This window comes from Lolium rigidum, chromosome 3 (assembly GCF_022539505.1).
Source record: "Lolium rigidum isolate FL_2022 chromosome 3, APGP_CSIRO_Lrig_0.1, whole genome shotgun sequence".
NCBI classification, from domain to species: domain Eukaryota; kingdom Viridiplantae; phylum Streptophyta; class Magnoliopsida; order Poales; family Poaceae; genus Lolium; species Lolium rigidum.
Genome location: NC_061510.1, coordinates 264,727,536 through 264,746,451, shown reverse-complemented (window position 1 = coordinate 264,746,451; position 18,916 = coordinate 264,727,536).

Below are 18,916 nucleotides of genomic sequence, written 5' to 3'. Positions count from 1 at the left end.
ACATGTTCTCGGTTTTGGCTGTATTTGAAAATAAAGGGCCAACCCATTTGAGAAAATGAATTCCAAATCTTATGGATTAGTGCACCACACCTTCTCCATCTCTGTTCACTAAAAATAAAATAAATACTTCTCGGGTGCTCAAAACTTGTGAAGTCCAAATCAAACCCAACTTTGGGCAATTATTTTAGGCGAAATCCCTTTCTACATATTTTTCATATCAACCTTGCCATTAACGTATCTTATCCTACCAATATAACATCCATCTCCCTTCTCTCCAATTCAGAAAAACAAAATAGCACGCTGTGGCTTGTTTTGCTTCCGTAGAGTAAGGGGAAGAGGAATTGGGCGATGACTAGTTTTGATCCAAAACTTGTACTAACCCTGCCTGCCTCGTGCCACACTTCTGCTAGACCAAACAAAACCTTCTGGGCACACACATCCCTGACATACACCTCACCAGCCATACTTGCCCGTGGCCAACATGGACACGATCACCACGGCCAAATCCCAGGATTTGCGCACGAACCCGAGCTCTAGCTAGCGAACTCCCTTGGACGCGAGCTTCCTCACGCACGCGCGCCACCCTCCCCTTTGCTGACGCAAGCCTAGCAACGTCACCCGACGCGCTGCCCGTGACGTCAGCCTGGGCTCCGCATTCTGTCGAGCACTCTCTGCGCGGTGGCCCTCCGTCGCTCTTCCGGCCGTTCCCGCGCGTGGAGGCGCTCCGAAAACCCTAGCGCGCTTCGGACAGGCTGCCCCGCCGCCGCGCTGGCCAATGGCGAAGCCCTGGAGCCGTACACCATCCCGCTGCTCCCTGTCCACCGTACACCCGCCCCGGCCTATATAAACCGACCTTGCCTCCTCACTCGACCACTCCTCGCCACAACTCGCCACTCCCCTCTCCCAGCTCGTAGTAGCGCTGCGGCGCAGTCTCGGCCGCTCCCTCGCTGAGGAGTGCGAGCCTCGCTCTTGGTCACCGCGGGGTGACGCGCAAGTCTGCGCACGGCACCAACTCTCTCTGCCTCTCATTTTTTTTTTCCGACGTGTTCCTCTACCTCTTCTCGTTCTAACACGCCCATCCTTGTTGTCCAGGTCTGCCCGTATCCCGCGCCGTCGACGTAGGCCGTACGGACCGGAGAAGAAGGCTTCGCCGGTATCGTCTCCGTCGAGGTTGCTGCTGCTCTCCGCCCCGCCTCGATGTCTCTCTCGCGTATGCCCTCTCTACCAGCGCTGAATCTTGTTGTTTTTCTCGGCCAGGACCAACGCCCGGCGGCCACCTTCGAACACCGCCGCACGGCGCACCGTCCCGTCCTTGACGCTACACACGCGCACGTCCGCGTCGCCAACCAGGAGAAGCCAACGCGTCCGCGACACCGAGTCGAACCGCCCGGACCATCCCCTTCATCCCCACGTCGTCCCTTCGTCGCCTCCGTCAAGCACCGGCCGTCCAGGTGAGCATCCGAAGCCACCATCGTTTTGAGCTAGCTAAACACGACGTACAGACCAAACTAGATTCTTGCACGATTATTGAAGCGTTCTTGTTTGCCTTTTATCATAGTGGTCTAACCAGAACCATTAGATCTTGAACCAACGGCTGCTTACCCATTCAGTTTTAAGTGAGAGCATGCTAGGTGGGGCCTGTAGTCAGATTTTTATTATTTTTGTTTGCCACTAAGTTTCAGATCAAATCTGGGCCGGCCTGCTCTGTTCGCGCGGCCCGTTTAAAAATTCAGCCCGTGTTATTTTTTTTTCTATTCCCTGTTTACGCAAATAAATCCCTGTCAGATCACTTCTAGCTTTTAATTCACCAAATATTCCTAGATGATCCAAATCCAGTGAAACCAATTGCATTAGCTCAGAAATTTCACTACCTTTCCAATGCCACTGGCCTTGTATTTTTAGAATTTTTGTACGATTTTTAGTGCATTAAACATGTTCACTGGTTACTGTTTAGTATTTGTAAATCCTAAAATAGTAGGTTTAATATTTTTGGATGAATCCAATTGTGTTAGCCTTGTTTTGTTACTGTCCATCTAGGAAAAATAATTTCAGCCTCTGTTTATGAATTTTTGTCTCGGGTTATGAGTGTATGTGTGTTACATACAATGTTGGATTTGAAATCCCTTTGAGTTATTAAAACCCTTGCCATCTCTTTGTTTTAAAATTATCCAACCTATGTTTTATTCTTGCCAAACAAAACCTCCCAAGATTAAACCAAGTTCTATTGTTTTGATTAAGATTTCAAAATGGTGTGGCATATTATTTACTTCCTAGTATTGGGTAGTATTTGTGCAAGCAAAATAAAATAGGAAAAATGATTTGTGCCTTTCCAAAAATGTTTGAAAATAAAAGATGGATGCTTTTGAGCCAAAACCGATTCACTTGTCTCCTTGGTGGTGTTATCTACCAGGGGGTATATAACTTGTGCCTTGGTAATACCTATAGAGGCATTTGCTTATTTTTGATACTCTCATACCTTTGTTAAGTAAAATAAATTGGTTTCCTTTTCAAAAGTTATTTTTGAAATAACTATAAGTCCTTAGTATGTTAGCCCTTAGCAGAGTGGTTAGCTATTGATTATTGATTGTTGAATGTTTGTTTTGTTGGTGCAATGTGTTGATTGTGTTCCTCTTATATTTTTCCGGCGATAGATGCGAACAATTCCGGAGAAAAAGAAGAAGAAGTGGTTCGAACGAGGATTTTATTTATATTGTTGGAATTCTTATTTGAATGGAGTTGAAGAAGTCCAGAGACAAATAAGCCAACCAAGGCAAGCCATCTTTTGATCTCTTGCTATTTATCCTTCTTGTTGTGCTCATTGCTCCATTATACACTTGGTTCCTTGTATCATATGTGATTTTTGGTCCTCTACTATATGCATGCTTATTCCCAAAGTATGTTGAACCCCTTGTTGATGCTTTGCATACTTGCTCCCAAGTATGTGAACCCCCTTGTTGATGTTATGCATGCTTACCCTAAGCATGTATGCCCTCTTGACCATATCCATGTTGTCATCTTCTTAGTGGTATGATGATTAACATCATGACCCCTGTTTGAATCATCTTAATTATGTTGTCCCTATACATGCTTATCCTAAGTATGTATGATCCCCTTAACACCTCAATTATCATCCCCTTAGTGGTATGATGGCTAGCATCATGCCATTGTTGTCTCTTAGTTCTTACATGAAACTATAGGTTGGGAACCCCTTGGAAAAATACCTTGTTGAAAAGAATTTTTGAAAACCTTGGGTGAGTTGGACTTACCCAAGCGTGTGTTTACGAGAGGAAAGGATCTTGGCAAAGATGGTTGGAAGGAAAATCTTGTTTTCGAAAACTTTGGCGCCTAAGTATTCACCCGTGACAATTAACCCGCGCAACCACATTACCACAGAGTGGGACGGGGCTTAGTCCGTAGTTTGTTGAATTTAACCTGAGATACCTTCACCACTCTCTAGGAGGGTCACGATGACCTTTGACACCGGGTTGCGCTCTGAAGGAGGCAATACACTGCATTAACTTGCAGCCGGACGATTACTGAGGGTCTTCTGTCGTGGCGCCGAGATACGCTCAATAAGGAGGTATGTTGCCGCGGTGCCGGGAAGGGTTAAGCCCGCAAGGAAGGACTCATGTCAAGGGAGACAGGCGAAAGGCTATGTCCGAGTTTTTGTCATGGCATAGTTGATATGCGGGGATGATGCCCACATGATGAACTCGCGGATCTTGTGGAGAAATTGTGCAAACTCTGCAGAGTCAAATCTATTCGAATAGCCGCGTCCGCGGTCATGGACGGTTGGAATGGCTGTTGCTTAGCTCGATGAGTTTTGTTTGAGAAAGTGGTTTACCAAAAGAAAAAGGAACTTGTTTTCGGAGTACCGAAGGGGTACTAGAATGGTTGGTTGACCATATGGAGATGGTCGGAAAGGAAATAAATTGGGTTACTCCCTTCCTAGTGTTTTATGTGGTAGAACTCTTTTGAAGTATCTTCTTCAACAAAGATATAGATATGTCATAGAACCCTCTTAGTGTCCCCTTCAACTACGATGTTGGGATACTATATCCACAAGAGAAACTACTTCTCTTCTACATGCTTTTCCACAAGAGAAATTAGCTCTTCCCTCTTGTCATCTAGATTAGCACTTTTTATCTTGCACCCTTGGAAAGTACCTTCGTGATGGTTTGCGAGTACAATTCCAATGTACTCACGGCTTTGTCCCTGGCTATTTACTTGGCCAGACTTGGAGGAACACGACGGATGAAGAAGGAGTTGGCGACGTCTATGCGAGCTAGGAACGTCTTCCTAGTCAGTTGCCTGTAGGGTTACGGCAAATGACTTGGGCTCGCGCTGTTGAAGTGTTTCCGCTACTCTGGTGATTTAGTTAGGCCCTACGAGGCTATTATGTAAAGATTGGTCATGTGACCTTATTGTAATTTTCTTATTCCGCTTTGTATTGAATGGTGTAATTTGATATCAGTTTGGTTATGTGTTCACGGCGCACTGATCATGAGATCGTGAACTGTATACATAACAGGGTATTTCGGACAGTTAGTCCGGGGTCCCCTCAGAGCTGGTATCAGAGCTATCCTGACTGTAGGAGATCTTAGTTAGCATGGACGTTAGTTAGGAAACAAGTACTTGGGAAAAACTATTTACAAAACAAATTCTTTCTTTAGTCGGAAGCCTAGCTTCTAGTCCTCTTATTTCTTCAAAACTTCCAAATACTTATCCCTCCGCTTTATCGAAATGTTTGAAAATTCTTACTCTATTGTCTCATCCACTTCAAACCTACATATTGGACGATGTCCCCAACTCAGACCGGAGACTCGAAATCAAAGATGGCTCAATCCCTCAGGAAGACTCTTGTATCTCCAACAGCAACTATTGAAGATCGGAGGCCGACTTACTGTATACATAAAGAAATAATTAGACCCTGTCTTTGGTTGCCACCAAAGTTTGTCAGGGAGCTGACCTTGTTCCTCTTTGGACCCGCACTTTTTGCGGTCGTCGGGGATCAAGTCCTCAGTATCTTGACTAGTAATTTTTAGGCCAGCCGCGAGAAGATCTCGACTTCGGGAGTACCTCAACAGCTACCCCTTCGAAGACCTCGCATCCCTGGGATGTTAAGACCAGAAGATCTACACAGTTTTCGCCTCCACTTCAACATCGACGACTCAACACCAGGCTGTTTCACCACCAACTGCTTCGAGAATCCTTGTTGAAGTCGATGTCGACCGGATGAAGACATCAACATATGTGACCAGCCCCGAACATATAGGATGGATAGGACAAACTCAATCGCTTTGATTGAGCTACCCCCGCGTATTAGGCATCCGTGGGTAGAGTACCATGATTGGTGTGATGATTGCTTGTAGTTCCCTAAGTGTGTTGCCTTGAGTGTTTTTATTTGTTTGTTGTGTGTATGATTGTGTTGGCATTTCGGTCTGAAAAACACTCTTAGTATGATAACCCAGCGTAATAAGCCTCCCTAAGATGTTTTTACCCTCACCTACCTCGCCAATGTTTTGCTAACTGCTAGTTAGTTGGATAGGTGAACGAAAAACTCTAACCCTAACCTCGTTAGCAGTTGTTCTCAACTGTCAGGAAAAAACTAACCCAAACCTTATCTACACTGGCTACCTTCAAGATCAGCTGAAGCATCTCTACTACGCCAAGGAAGCAGAAGCCAGTACCTTCAAGATTGACTGCATCCCTGCGAGAAGCCATACTAACTTGGTCTAACCTTGGAGTAATCGCGCTAACCTCAAGGATATCTTTTTAAAACTACTCTCTAACACACCGTCTAACAAGCTGAGAAAACAATATCATCAAAGCCAAGTTACACCACATGGTTCATCTGGTCCTCATCAAGTAAAGCTCATGAAGATACCTCAAGGCTCAAGATTAGGTGTAAGATACCCGCTCACTTCTTAGCTGGTACAAGTCAGCACCGACCCTCAAGCAGAAGATTGTCTCCGATGACCTTTGATGCTGCTTTATATGTACAACAACCAGGCGCTTCATCGACTTACAAACGTACAGTGTGTTATATGGTTTAGTAAACACCGTGAGTGCCTATTGAAGTCGTGGACTACACATCGCCCCCGAAAATTCTTCATCTGATTACGGAAGATCGGCGACTTCGTCGAAGCCCCAGACAGGACTACAAGGCAGAAGCTCCGAGTTTTTCCAAAAAGCCCGATGAAAAACCTTAAGGGTGGAAGACTTCGTCTTCCACTAAAAATTGGAGCTGACCCTAAAATTTTAAACCTTTCTAAAACACCGTTGGAAACTTGGGATGCACTAACTCCCCTTGAAGCTGTGGACTGCACCTCGCTCCCTGAAGATGCTTCAATTCAAGACGAGAGAAAGATCAATTCTTCGAAAGCACCGACAAGACCCGTAGTCGAAGCTAGAGTTTTTTTTAAAACCCCCCGTCCCCCACTAAAATTTAAAGTTAACTCTAAAAAGTTTTCAACCTTGCTAAAGCACCGCTGGAGTGCACTAACTCTCCCAGAATCTTGAACCCCGCTAGGATCGCTTATAAGCTACATATCTAACACCTACATGGAGTAGTCAACCTCTTCACGAAACTCGCCCTCTGCAGGAATCCATCATGTATCCCAGAAGATGAAGCAACGACCTTCTCGACAACTTCAATTCTACAAGAAGACGAGTCTAACTTTAGTCAACTATGAAAACCTACCTAGTCCTACGCTTAGTAATCTCGGGACGAGATTATTTTAAGGGTGGAAGATCTGTAACACCCCAACTTTTGCAACCTTGTTTAGTTGTCCTTAGTGCAAAAATTAGGGGGAACAAAAACTTTTTCTATAAACTAATTAGATGAATTGCCTTGATTTGCTTGTGGAGTTTTGTCTTGAGTTACCTCATAGAACAACACCTCTAGTGTTAAAACAACTTAACAACTCACAAATTAAAACACATGAGTGGCCTTGGAAAATTCATTTCCTTTCCCTGCCAATACATAAAACCCTATGCTTGTTGGTTTCCCATAAGTATCTCAACTCACATCTTCTAGTCTCAAGAAAAATAGTTAAGCTATGGTCACTCTTGTATTACCTTAACCTCCTCTCTTCAAAACAAATTGAACCTTTTTGACATAAATCACAAAACCCTCTTTTGTTTTGTTTAAGAAAGAGTTTTGGAGATAATATTTCTTCACTTATTCTCTCAACTTTGTTCCTATTTAAATCTTGTTTCCTCCCTCACTTAGCCACTCAAACTTATTTACATAATGGTTTTTGGTGTGTGCTATCAAGAAAAGAGTGTGAGGAGTAATACCTCACTAGTTTCTCTGAAAATACTATTTATAAAGGTATAATCTTATTTTAAATTTCATTTTAACTCAATGCCTTGAAATGATGGTTCTATCATTTCATGCATCAAGTTTTTTCTTAAAAAAAAAAAAGATTGTTAAAACTGTGCAATGCTACATAAGGGCATAACTAGCACAGACACCATTTTTGGATACTTTCAATTTTTTTTTATTCTCCAACATGTTCTCGGTTTTGGCTGTATTTGAAAATAAAGGGCCAACCCATTTGAGAAAATGAATTCCAAATCTTATGGATTAGTGCACCACACCTTCTCCATCTCTGTTCACTAAAAATAAAATAAATACTTCTCGGGTGCTCAAAACTTGTGAAGTCCAAATCAAACCCAACTTTGGGCAATTATTTTAGGCGAAATCCCTTTCTACATATTTTTCATATCAACCTTGCCATTAACGTATCTTATCCTACCAATATAACATCCATCTCCCTTCTCTCCAATTCAGAAAAACAAAATAGCACGCTGTGGCTTGTTTTGCTTCCGTAGAGTAAGGGAAGAGGAATTGGGCGATGACTAGTTTTGATCCAAAACTTGTACTAACCCTGCCTGCCTCGTGCCACACTTCTGCTAGACCAAACAAAACCTTCTGGGCACACACATCCCTGACATACACCTCACCAGCCATACTTGCCCGTGGCCAACATGGACACGATCACCACGGCCAAATCCCAGGATTTGCGCACGAACCCGAGCTCTAGCTAGCGAACTCCCTTGGACGCGAGCTTCCTCACGCACGCGCGCCACCCTCCCCTTTGCTGACGCAAGCCTAGCAACGTCACCCGACGCGCTGCCCGTGACGTCAGCCTGGGCTCCGCATTCTGTCGAGCACTCTCTGCGCGGTGGCCCTCCGTCGCTCTTCCGGCCGTTCCCGCGCGTGGAGGCGCTCCGAAAACCCTAGCGCGCTTCGGACAGGCTGCCCCGCCGCCGCGCTGGCCAATGGCGAAGCCCTGGACCCGTACACCATCCCGCTGCTCCCTGTCCACCGTACACCCGCCCCGGCCTATATAAACCGACCTTGCCTCCTCACTCGACCACTCCTCGCCACAACTCGCCACTCCCCTCTCCCAGCTCGTAGTAGCGCTGCGGCGCAGTCTCGGCCGCTCCCTCGCTGAGGAGTGCGAGCCTCGCTCTTGGTCACCGCGGGGTGACGCGCAAGTCTGCGCACGGCACCAACTCTCTCTGCCTCTCATTTTTTTTTTCCGACGTGTTCCTCTACCTCTTCTCGTTCTAACACGCCCATCCTTGTTGTCCAGGTCTGCCCGTATCCCGCGCCGTCGACGTAGGCCGTACGGACCGGAGAAGAAGGCTTCGCCGGTATCGTCTCCGTCGAGGTTGCTGCTGCTCTCCGCCCCGCCTCGATGTCTCTCTCGCGTATGCCCTCTCTACCAGCGCTGAATCTTGTTGTTTTTCTCGGCCAGGACCAACGCCCGGCGGCCACCTTCGAACACCGCCGCACGGCGCACCGTCCCGTCCTTGACGCTACACACGCGCACGTCCGCGTCGCCAACCAGGAGAAGCCAACGCGTCCGAGACACTGAGTCGAACCGCCCAGACCATCCCCTTCATCCCCACGTCGTCCCTTCGTCGCCTCCGTCAAGCACCGGCCGTCCAGGTGAGCATCCGAAGCCACCATCGTTTTGAGCTAGCTAAACACGACGTACAGACCAAACTAGATTCTTGCACGATTATTGAAGCGTTCTTGTTTGCCTTTTATCATAGTGGTCTAACCAGAACCATTAGATCTTGAACCAACGGCTGCTTACCCATTCAGTTTTAAGTGAGAGCATGCTAGGTGGGGCCTGTAGTCAGATTTTTATTATTTTTGTTTGCCACTAAGTTTCAGATCAAATCTGGGCCGGCCTGCTCTGTTCGCGCGGCCCGTTTAAAAATTCAGCCCGTGTTATTTTTTTTTCTATTCCCTGTTTCTGCAAATAAATCCCTGTCAGATCACTTCTAGCTTTTAATTCACCAAATATTCCTAGATGATCCAAATCCAGTGAAACCAATTGCATTAGCTCAGAAATTTCACTACCTTTCCAATGCCACTGGCCTTGTATTTTTAGAATTTTTGTACGATTTTTAGTGCATTAAACATGTTCACTGGTTACTGTTTAGTATTTGTAAATCCTAAAATAGTAGGTTTAATATTTTTGGATGAATCCAATTGTGTTAGCCTTGTTTTGTTACTGTCCATCTAGGAAAAATAATTTCAGCCTCTGTTTATGAATTTTTGTCTCGGGTTATGAGTGTATGTGTGTTACATACAATGTTGGATTTGAAATCCCTTTGAGTTATTAAAACCCTTGCCATCTCTTTGTTTTAAAATTATCCAACCTATGTTTTATTCTTGCCAAACAAAACCTCCCAAGATTAAACCAAGTTCTATTGTTTTGATTAAGATTTCAAAATGGTGTGGCATATTATTTACTTCCTAGTATTGGGTAGTATTTGTGCAAGCAAAATAAAATAGGAAAAATGATTTGTGCCTTTCCAAAAATGTTTGAAAATAAAAGATGGATGCTTTTGAGCCAAAACCGATTCACTTGTCTCCTTGGTGGTGTTATCTACCAGGGGGTATATAACTTGTGCCTTGGTAATACCTATAGAGGCATTTGCTTATTTTTGATACTCTCATACCTTTGTTAAGTAAAATAAATTGGTTTCCTTTTCAAAAGTTATTTTTGAAATAACTATAAGTCCTTAGTATGTTAGCCCTTAGCAGAGTGGTTAGCTATTGATTATTGATTGTTGAATGTTTGTTTTGTTGGTGCAATGTGTTGATTGTGTTCCTCTTATATTTTTCCGGCGATAGATGCGAACAATTCCGGAGAAAAAGAAGAAGAAGTGGTTCGAACGAGGATTTTATTTATATTGTTGGAATTCTTATTTGAATGGAGTTGAAGAAGTCCAGAGACAAATAAGCCAACCAAGGCAAGCCATCTTTTGATCTCTTGCTATTTATCCTTCTTGTTGTGCTCATTGCTCCATTATACACTTGGTTCCTTGTATCATATGTGATTTTTGGTCCTCTACTATATGCATGCTTATTCCCAAAGTATGTTGAACCCCTTGTTGATGCTTTGCATACTTGCTCCCAAGTATGTGAACCCCCTTGTTGATGTTATGCATGCTTACCCTAAGCATGTATGCCCCCTTGACCATATCCATGTTGTCATCTTCTTAGTGGTATGATGATTAACATCATGACCCCTGTTTGAATCATCTTAATTATGTTGTCCCTATACATGCTTATCCTAAGTATGTATGATCCCCTTAACACCTCAATTATCATCCCCTTAGTGGTATGATGGCTAGCATCATGCCATTGTTGTCTCTTAGTTCTTACATGAAACTATAGGTTGGGAACCCCTTGGAAAAATACCTTGTTGAAAAGAATTTTTGAAAACCTTGGGTGAGTTGGACTTACCCAAGCGTGTGTTTACGAGAGGAAAGGATCTTGGCAAAGATGGTTGGAAGGAAAATCTTGTTTTCGAAAACTTTGGCGCCTAAGTATTCACCCGTGACAATTAACCCGCGCAACCACATTACCCTGGAGTGGGACGGGGCTTAGTCCGTAGTTTGTTGAATTTAACCTGAGATACCTTCACCACTCTCTAGGAGGGTCACGATGACCTTTGACACCGGGTTGCGCTCTGAAGGAGGCAATACACTGCATTAACTTGCAGCCGGACGATTACTGAGGGTCTTCTGTCGTGGCGCCGGAGATACGCTCAAAAAGGAGGTATGCTGCCGGGGTGCCGAGAAGGGTTAAGCCCGCGAGGAAGGGCTCGAGGTTAAGGGAGACAGAGCGAAAGGCTATGTCCGAGTTTTTGTCATGGCATAGTTGATATGCGGGGATGATGCCCACATGATGAACTCGCGGATCTTGTGGGGAAAGTGTGCAAACTCTGCAGAGTCAAATCTATTCGAATAGCCGTGTCCGCGGTCATGGACGGTTGAAATGGCTGTTGCTTAGCCTGATGAGTTTTGTTTGAGAAAGTGGTTTACCAAAAGAAAAAGGAACTTGTTTTCGGAGTACCGAAGGGGTACTAGAATGGTTTGGTTGACCATATGGAGATGGTCGGAAAGGAAATAAATTGGGTTACTCCCTTCCTAGTGTTTTATGTGGTAGAACTCTTTTGAAGTATCTTCTTCAACAAAGATATAGATATGTCATAGAACCCTCTTAGTGTCCCCTTCAACTACGATGTTGGGATACTATATCCACAAGAGAAACTACTTCTCTTCTACATGCTTTTCCACAAGAGAAATTAGCTCTTCCCTCTTGTCATCTAGATTAGCACTTTTTATCTTGTACCCTTGGAAAGTACCTTCGTGATGGTTTGCGAGTACAATTCCAATGTACTCACGGCTTTGTCCCTGGCTATTTACTTGGCCATACTTGGAGGAACACGACGGATGAAGAAGGAGTTGGCGACGTCTATGCGAGCTAGGAACGTCTTCCTAGTCAGTTGCCTGTAGGGTTACGGCAAATGACTTGGGCTCGCGCTGTTGAAGTGTTTCCGCTACTCTGGTGATTTAGTTAGGCCCTACGAGGCTATTATGTAAAGATTGGTCATGTGACCTTATTGTAATTTTCTTATTCCGCTTTGTATTGAATGGTGTAATTTGATATCAGTTTGGTTATGTGTTCACGGCACACTGATCATGGGATCGTGAACTGTATACATAACAGGGTATTTCGGACAGTTAGTCCGGGGTCCCCACAACACCCCCTGGACTTGAAGCCATGCTTAAAGAATTTATTAGTACACAAACTGCCTTTAACAAATCTGTTGAGGAAAAGCTCAATAAAATTGATATTCTTGTTTCTAGAGTTGATAGTCTTGCCTCCGATGTTGATCTTTTGAAATCGAAAGTTATGCCTAATAGGGATATTGAAAATAAAATTGTTACTACAGCAAATGCCATCCAAGTTAGAATTAATGAGAATATAAGATTAATGGCTGAACTGCGTGCTAGGTGGGATAGAGAAGAAAATGAAAAACTAGCTAAAAAGGAAAATGTAGCTAAAGTTTGGACTATTACCACCACTAGCAATGCTAATGATTCATATGTTGCTGCACCTCCTACTATCAATGGTAAAATAATTGGTGTTAGCAATGCTTCTACTCCTAGTGCAAAGCGCGCAAAATTACCTGAAACTGCTAAAGCTGCTGAAAGCTGCTTGTGATAAAACTGCTGAAATTTTTTCCAACCTTGGGGATGATAATCCCATTGCTTTAGATTGTAATGATTTAGATTTTGATGATTGCCACATCTCTGAAGTTATAAAGTTCTTACAAAAACTTGCTAAAAGTCCCAATGCTAGTGCTATAAATTTGGCTTTCACAAAACATATTACAAATGCTCTCATAAAAGCTAGAGAAGAGAAACTAAAACTTGAAACTTCTATTCCTAGAAAGCTAGAGGATGGTTGGGAGCCCATCATTAAAATGAGAGTCAAAGATTTTGATTGTAATGCCTTATGTGATCTTGGTGCAAGTATTTACGTTATGCCTAAAAAAGTCTATGATATGCTTGACTTGCCACCATTGAAGAATTGTTATTTGGATGTTAATCTCGCTGATAATGCTAAAAAGAAACCGTTGGGGAAAGTTGATAATGTTCATATTATGGTTAACAATAACCTTGTCCCCGTTGATTTTGTTGTCTTGGATATTGAATGCAATGCATCTTGCCCCATTATATTGGGAAGACCTTTTCTCCGAACCGTTGGTGCCACTATTGATATGAAGGAAGGTAATATTAAATATCAATTTCCTCTCAAGAAAGGTATGGAACACTTCCCTAGAAAGAGAATGAAGTTACCTTATGATTCTATGATTAGAACAAATTATGATGTTGATGCTTCATCTCTCGATGTTACTTGAGTTACACTTTCTGCGCCTAGCGGAAAGGCGTTAAAGAAAAGCGCTTATGGGAGACAACCCATGTTTTTACTCCAGTATTTTTGTTTTATATTTGTGTCTTGGAAGTTGTTTACTACTGTAGCAACCTCTCCTTATCTTAGTTTTATGTTTTGTTGTGCCAAGTAAAGTCTTTCATAGAAAAGTAAGTACTAGATTTGGATTACTGCGCAGTTCCAGATTTCTTTGCTGTCACGAATCTGGGTCTATCTCCCTGTAGGTAGCTCAGAAAATTACGCCAATTTACGAGCATGATCCTCGGATATGTACGCAACTTTCATTAAATTTGAGCATTTTCGTTTGAGCAAGTCTGGTGGCCTAATAAAATCCATCTTTACGGACTGTTCTGTTTTGACAGATTCTGTCTTTTATTTCGCATTGCCTCTTTTGCTATGTTGGATGAATTTCTTTGATCCACTAATGTCCAGTAGCTTTATGCAATGTCCAGAAGTGTTAAGAATGATTGTGTCACTTTTGAACATGTGAATTTTTATTATGCACTAACCCTCTAATGAGTTGTTTCGAGTTTGGTGTGGAGGAAGTTTTCAAGGATCAAGAGAGGAGTATGATGCAATATGATCAAGGAGAGTGAAAGCTCTAAGCTTGGGGATGCCCGGTGGTTCACCCCTGCATATTCTAAGAAGACTCAAGCGTCTAAGCTTGGGGATGCCCAAGGCATCCCCTTCTTCATCGACAACATTATCGGGTTCCTCCCCTGAAACTATATTTTTATTCCGTCACATCTTATGTACTTTGCTTGGAGCGTCGGTTTGTTTTTGTTTTTTGTTTTGTTTGAATAAAATGGATCCTAGCATTCACTTTATGGGAGAGAGACACGCTCCGCTGTTGCATATGGACAAATATGTCCTTAGGCTCTACTCATAGTATTCATGGCGAAGTTTCATCTTCGTTAAATTGTTATATGGTTGGAATTGGAAAATGCTACATGTAGTAACTCTAAAATGTCTTGGATAATTTGATACTTGGCAATTGTTGTGCTCATGTTTAAGCTCTTGCATCATATACTTTGCACCCATTAATGAAGAAATACTTAGAGCTTGCTAATTTGGTTTGCATATTTGGTTTCTCTAGAGTCTAGAAAATATCTAGTATTGAGTTTTGAACAACAAGGAAGACGGTATGGAGTCTTATGATGTTTACCATATGTCTTTTATGTGAGTTTTGCTGTACCGTTCATCCTTGTGTTTGTTTCAAATAACCTTGCTAGCCTAAACCTTGTATCGAGAGGGAATACTTCTCATGCATCCAAAATATTTGAGCCAACCACTATGCCATTTGTGTCCACCATACCTACCTACTACATGGTATTTATCCGCCATTCCAAAGTAAATTGCTTGAGTGCTACCTTTAAAATTCCATCATTCACCTTTGCAATATATAGCTCATGGGACAAATAGCTTAAAAACTATTGTGGTATTGAATATGTACTTATGCACTTTATCTCTTATTAAGTTGCTTGTTGTGCGATAACCATGTTTATGGGGACGCCATCAACTATTCTTTGTTGGATATCATGTGAGTTGCTATGCATGTCCGTCTTGTCTGAAGCAAGAGAGATCTACCACCTTCATGGTTGGAGCATGCATATTGTTAGAGAAGAACTTTGGGCCGCTAACTAAAGCCATGATTCATGGTGGAAGTTTCAGTTTGGACATATATCCTCAATCTCATATGAGAATAATAATTGTTGCCACATGCTTATGCATTAAAGAGGAGTCCATTATCTGTTGTCCATGTTGTCCCGGTATGGATGTCTAAGTTGAGAATAATCAAAAGCGAGAAATCCAAAATGCGAGCTTTCTCCTTAGACCTTTGTACAGGCGGCATGGAGGTACCCCATTGTGACACTTGGTCAAAACATGTGCATTGCAAAGATCCGGTAGTCCGGGTTAATTAGGACAAGGTGCGGGCACTATTAGTATACTATGCATGAGACTTGCAACTTGTAAGATATAATGTACATAACTCATATGCTTTATTACTACCGTTGACAAAATTGTTTCATGTTTTCAAAATAAAAGCGCTAGCACAAATATAGCAATCGATGCTTTCCTCTTTGAAGGACCATTCTCTTTACTTTTATGTTGAGTCAGTTCACCTATCTCTCTCCACCTCAAGAAGCAAACACTTGTGTGAACTGTGCATTGATTCTTACATACTTGCATATTGTACTTGTTATATTACTCTATGTTGACAATTATCCATGAGATATACATGTTACAAGTTGAAAGCAACCGCTGAAACTTAATCTTCCTTTGTGTTGCTTCAATACCTTTACTTTGATTTATTGCTTTATGAGTTAACTCTTATGCAAGACTTATTGATGCTTGTCTTGAAGTACTATTCATGAAAAGTCTTTGCTATATGATTCACTTGTTTACTCATGTCATTACCATTGTTTTGATCGCTGCATTCACTACATATGTTTACAAATAGTATGATCAAGGTTATGATGGCATATCACTTCAGAAATTATCTTTGTTATCGTTTAACCTGCTCGGGACGAGCAGAACTAAGCTTGGGGATGCTTGATACGTCTCCGACGTATCGATAATTTCTTATGTTCTATGCCATATTATTGATGATACCTACATGTTTTATGCACACTTTATGTCATATTCGTGCATTTTCTGGAACTAACCTATTAACAAGATGCCGAAGTGCCGGTTCCGTTTTCTGCTGTTTTTGGTTTCAGAAATCCTAGTAACGAAATATTCTCGGAATTGGACGAAACAAAGACCCAGGGGCCTATTTTTCCACGGAGCTTCCAGAAGACCGAAGAACATACGAAGTGGGGCCACGAGGTGGCGACACCACGTGGCGGCACGGCCAGGGGGGCCGCGCCGCCCTATGGTGTGGCCCCCTCGTCTGGCCCCCGACTCTGCCCTTCCGCCTACTTAAAGCCTCCGTCGCGAAACCCACGATGCGAAAAACCACGATACGGAAAACCTTACAGAGACGCCGCCGCCGCCGATCCCATCTCGGGGATTCTGGAGATCTCCTCCGGCCCCCTGCCGGAGAGGGGATTCATCTCCCGGAGGACTCTACACCGCCATGGTCGCCTCCGGAGTGATGAGTGAGTAGTTCACCCCTGGACTATGGGTCCATAGCAGTAGCTAGATGGTTGTCTTCTCCTCATTGTGCTTCATTGTTGGATCTTGTGAGCTGCCTAACATGATCAAGATCATCTATCCGTAATTCTATATGTTGTGTTTGTCGGGATCCGATGGATAGAGAATACCATGTCATGTTAATAATCAAGTTATTACATATGTGTTGTTTATGATCTTGCATGCTCTCCGTTACTAGTAGAGGCTCTGGCCAAGTTTTTACTTTTAACTCCAAGAGGGAGTATTTATGCTCGATAGTGGGTTCATGCCTGCATTGACACCGGGACGATGTGACAGAAAGTTCTAAGATTGTGTTGTGCTGTTGCCACTAGGGATAAAACATTGGCGCTATGTCCGAGGAGGTAGTTGTTGATTACATTACGCACCATACTTAATGCAATTGTCTGTTGTTAGCAACTTAATACTGGAGGGGGTTCGGATGATAACCTCGAAGGTGGACTTTTTAGGCATAGATGCAGTTGGATGGCGGTCTATGTACTTTGTCGTAATGCCCAATTAAATCTCACTATACTTATCATGACATGTATGTGCATTGTTATGCCCTCTCTATTTGTCAATTGCCCGACTGTAATTTGTTCACCCAACATGCTTTTATCTTATGGGAGAGACACCTCTAGTGAACTGTGGACCCCGATCCATTCTTTAATACTGAAATACAAATCTGCTTGCAATACTTGTTCTTTACTCGTTTTCTTGCAAACAATCATCTTCCACACAATACGGTTAATCCTTTGTTACAGCAAGCCGGTGAGATTGACAACCTCACCTTGTTTCGTTGGGCAAAGTACTTTGGTTGTGTTGTGCAGGTTCCACGTTGGCGCCGGAATCTCCGGTGTTGCGCCGCACTACATCCCGCCGCCATCAACCTTCAACGTGCTTCTTGGCTCCTCCTGGTTCGATAAACCTTGGTTTCTTTCTGAGGGAAAACTTGCTGCTGTGCGCATCATACCTTCCTCTTGGGGTTGCCCAACGAACGTGTGAAATACACGCCATCAAGAAGTCGTTTTGGATTTCAAACATGAAAATTTCAAAAACCTTCCCAAAAGCTTCATTTTGGAGTGACTAAGAAGGATACAGGCTTACCTTTTCATTTTCATGTTTTAAACTTGTTTAAATATTGGTTAATCCTAGGATTTGACCAAGATCAAATGGGCATAAAAATTCAGAAAAAATCAAAAAAAAAATGAAAACCAAAGCACATAGTATTATTATGTCATATAGTAAGCATTCAAGTTGATAAACAAGGTCTAAACAACAAACTAGACAAATCATGTATCTACCCCTAACCCTAAACTCTGTCTTATGAAGTCAAGCATGAAGAGAAGTGGTTTTGGGTTTCAAACATGGAAATTTCAAAAAACTCCCAAAAGCTTCTCATTTTAGAGTGACTAAGAAGGATTCGGGCTTACCTTTTCATTTTCATGTTTTAAACTTGTTCAAATCTTGGTCAAACTTAGGATTTGACCAAGATTCAAATGGGCATAAAAATTGGGAGGAAGGGTATGAATTAAAAATCAAAAAAACAAGGTAACTTAAATACTTGGATGCCCCAAAGATGTGTGGAAGCCCAAAACAATGGCAAATCATGTGCGCACGCTGCATCCAATTCAAGTAGAACACATAGTAGGCATCGATAGTTTGACCTAAATTTGAAATCAAAGAGAAGGTGGTTAGAAAAAATCGAAATTGGCAAAGCAAAGCATGAAATCATAAATTTGTGATGCACTATAGCTATGAAAAGTATCAAACAATGCATACCAAAATGATTTTTTTAGAGGAATACTAGTTCAACTTATTTTAATTTTATATTAGTAGCCCAAAATCGAACTAGTAGTTGGATATTTTTGAACTTGATCTGTAGTAGTGGGCAAAACCCTAGTTTAACCTATTTAATCATAGATTCGTAGGTCGATTTTTCTACTTTTTTATTATTACTATGCATCACATGTGTGTTTGCCCGTCGAGTGAAACTCGGAGGAAGAGGGATCACTCGGAAGGAGAGAAGAAGGGAGAGAATTATGGTGTCTCCCCTTTTTCGGGTGATGATGTTGATTGTTGTGCAGAGTTTGTCAGTGAGCAGGGGCGAGCGAGCGAGCGAGTCGAGCGAGGCCGAGAATGAGAGAGATTTGTTTTTTTTTGTGAGAGGGACAACCGAAGGATCCAGAAGGACCCAGAGACTTCCAATACGCATCCTGATACGTCTTCTCTTGACAAAGAAAATGGCTGGGAGTTTGCGTACCTATTGCACGTGACTTGTGCTCACTGAAGTGTGGGACCTCACGCATGGGCACCACACGTAAGTGACAGACCTGTTGATGTAAAAACTCGGTTGATTATTATACAACTACATTTATACAAAGTTTCCTATGGATTCAAGGGTATGAAAGCCAAGTTAACTCATTTACATGACATTATTTTTTCCATGAAGCCAAGTTAACTCATTTATCAATTGGTACATTTTGGAGTGACTAAGAAGGATCC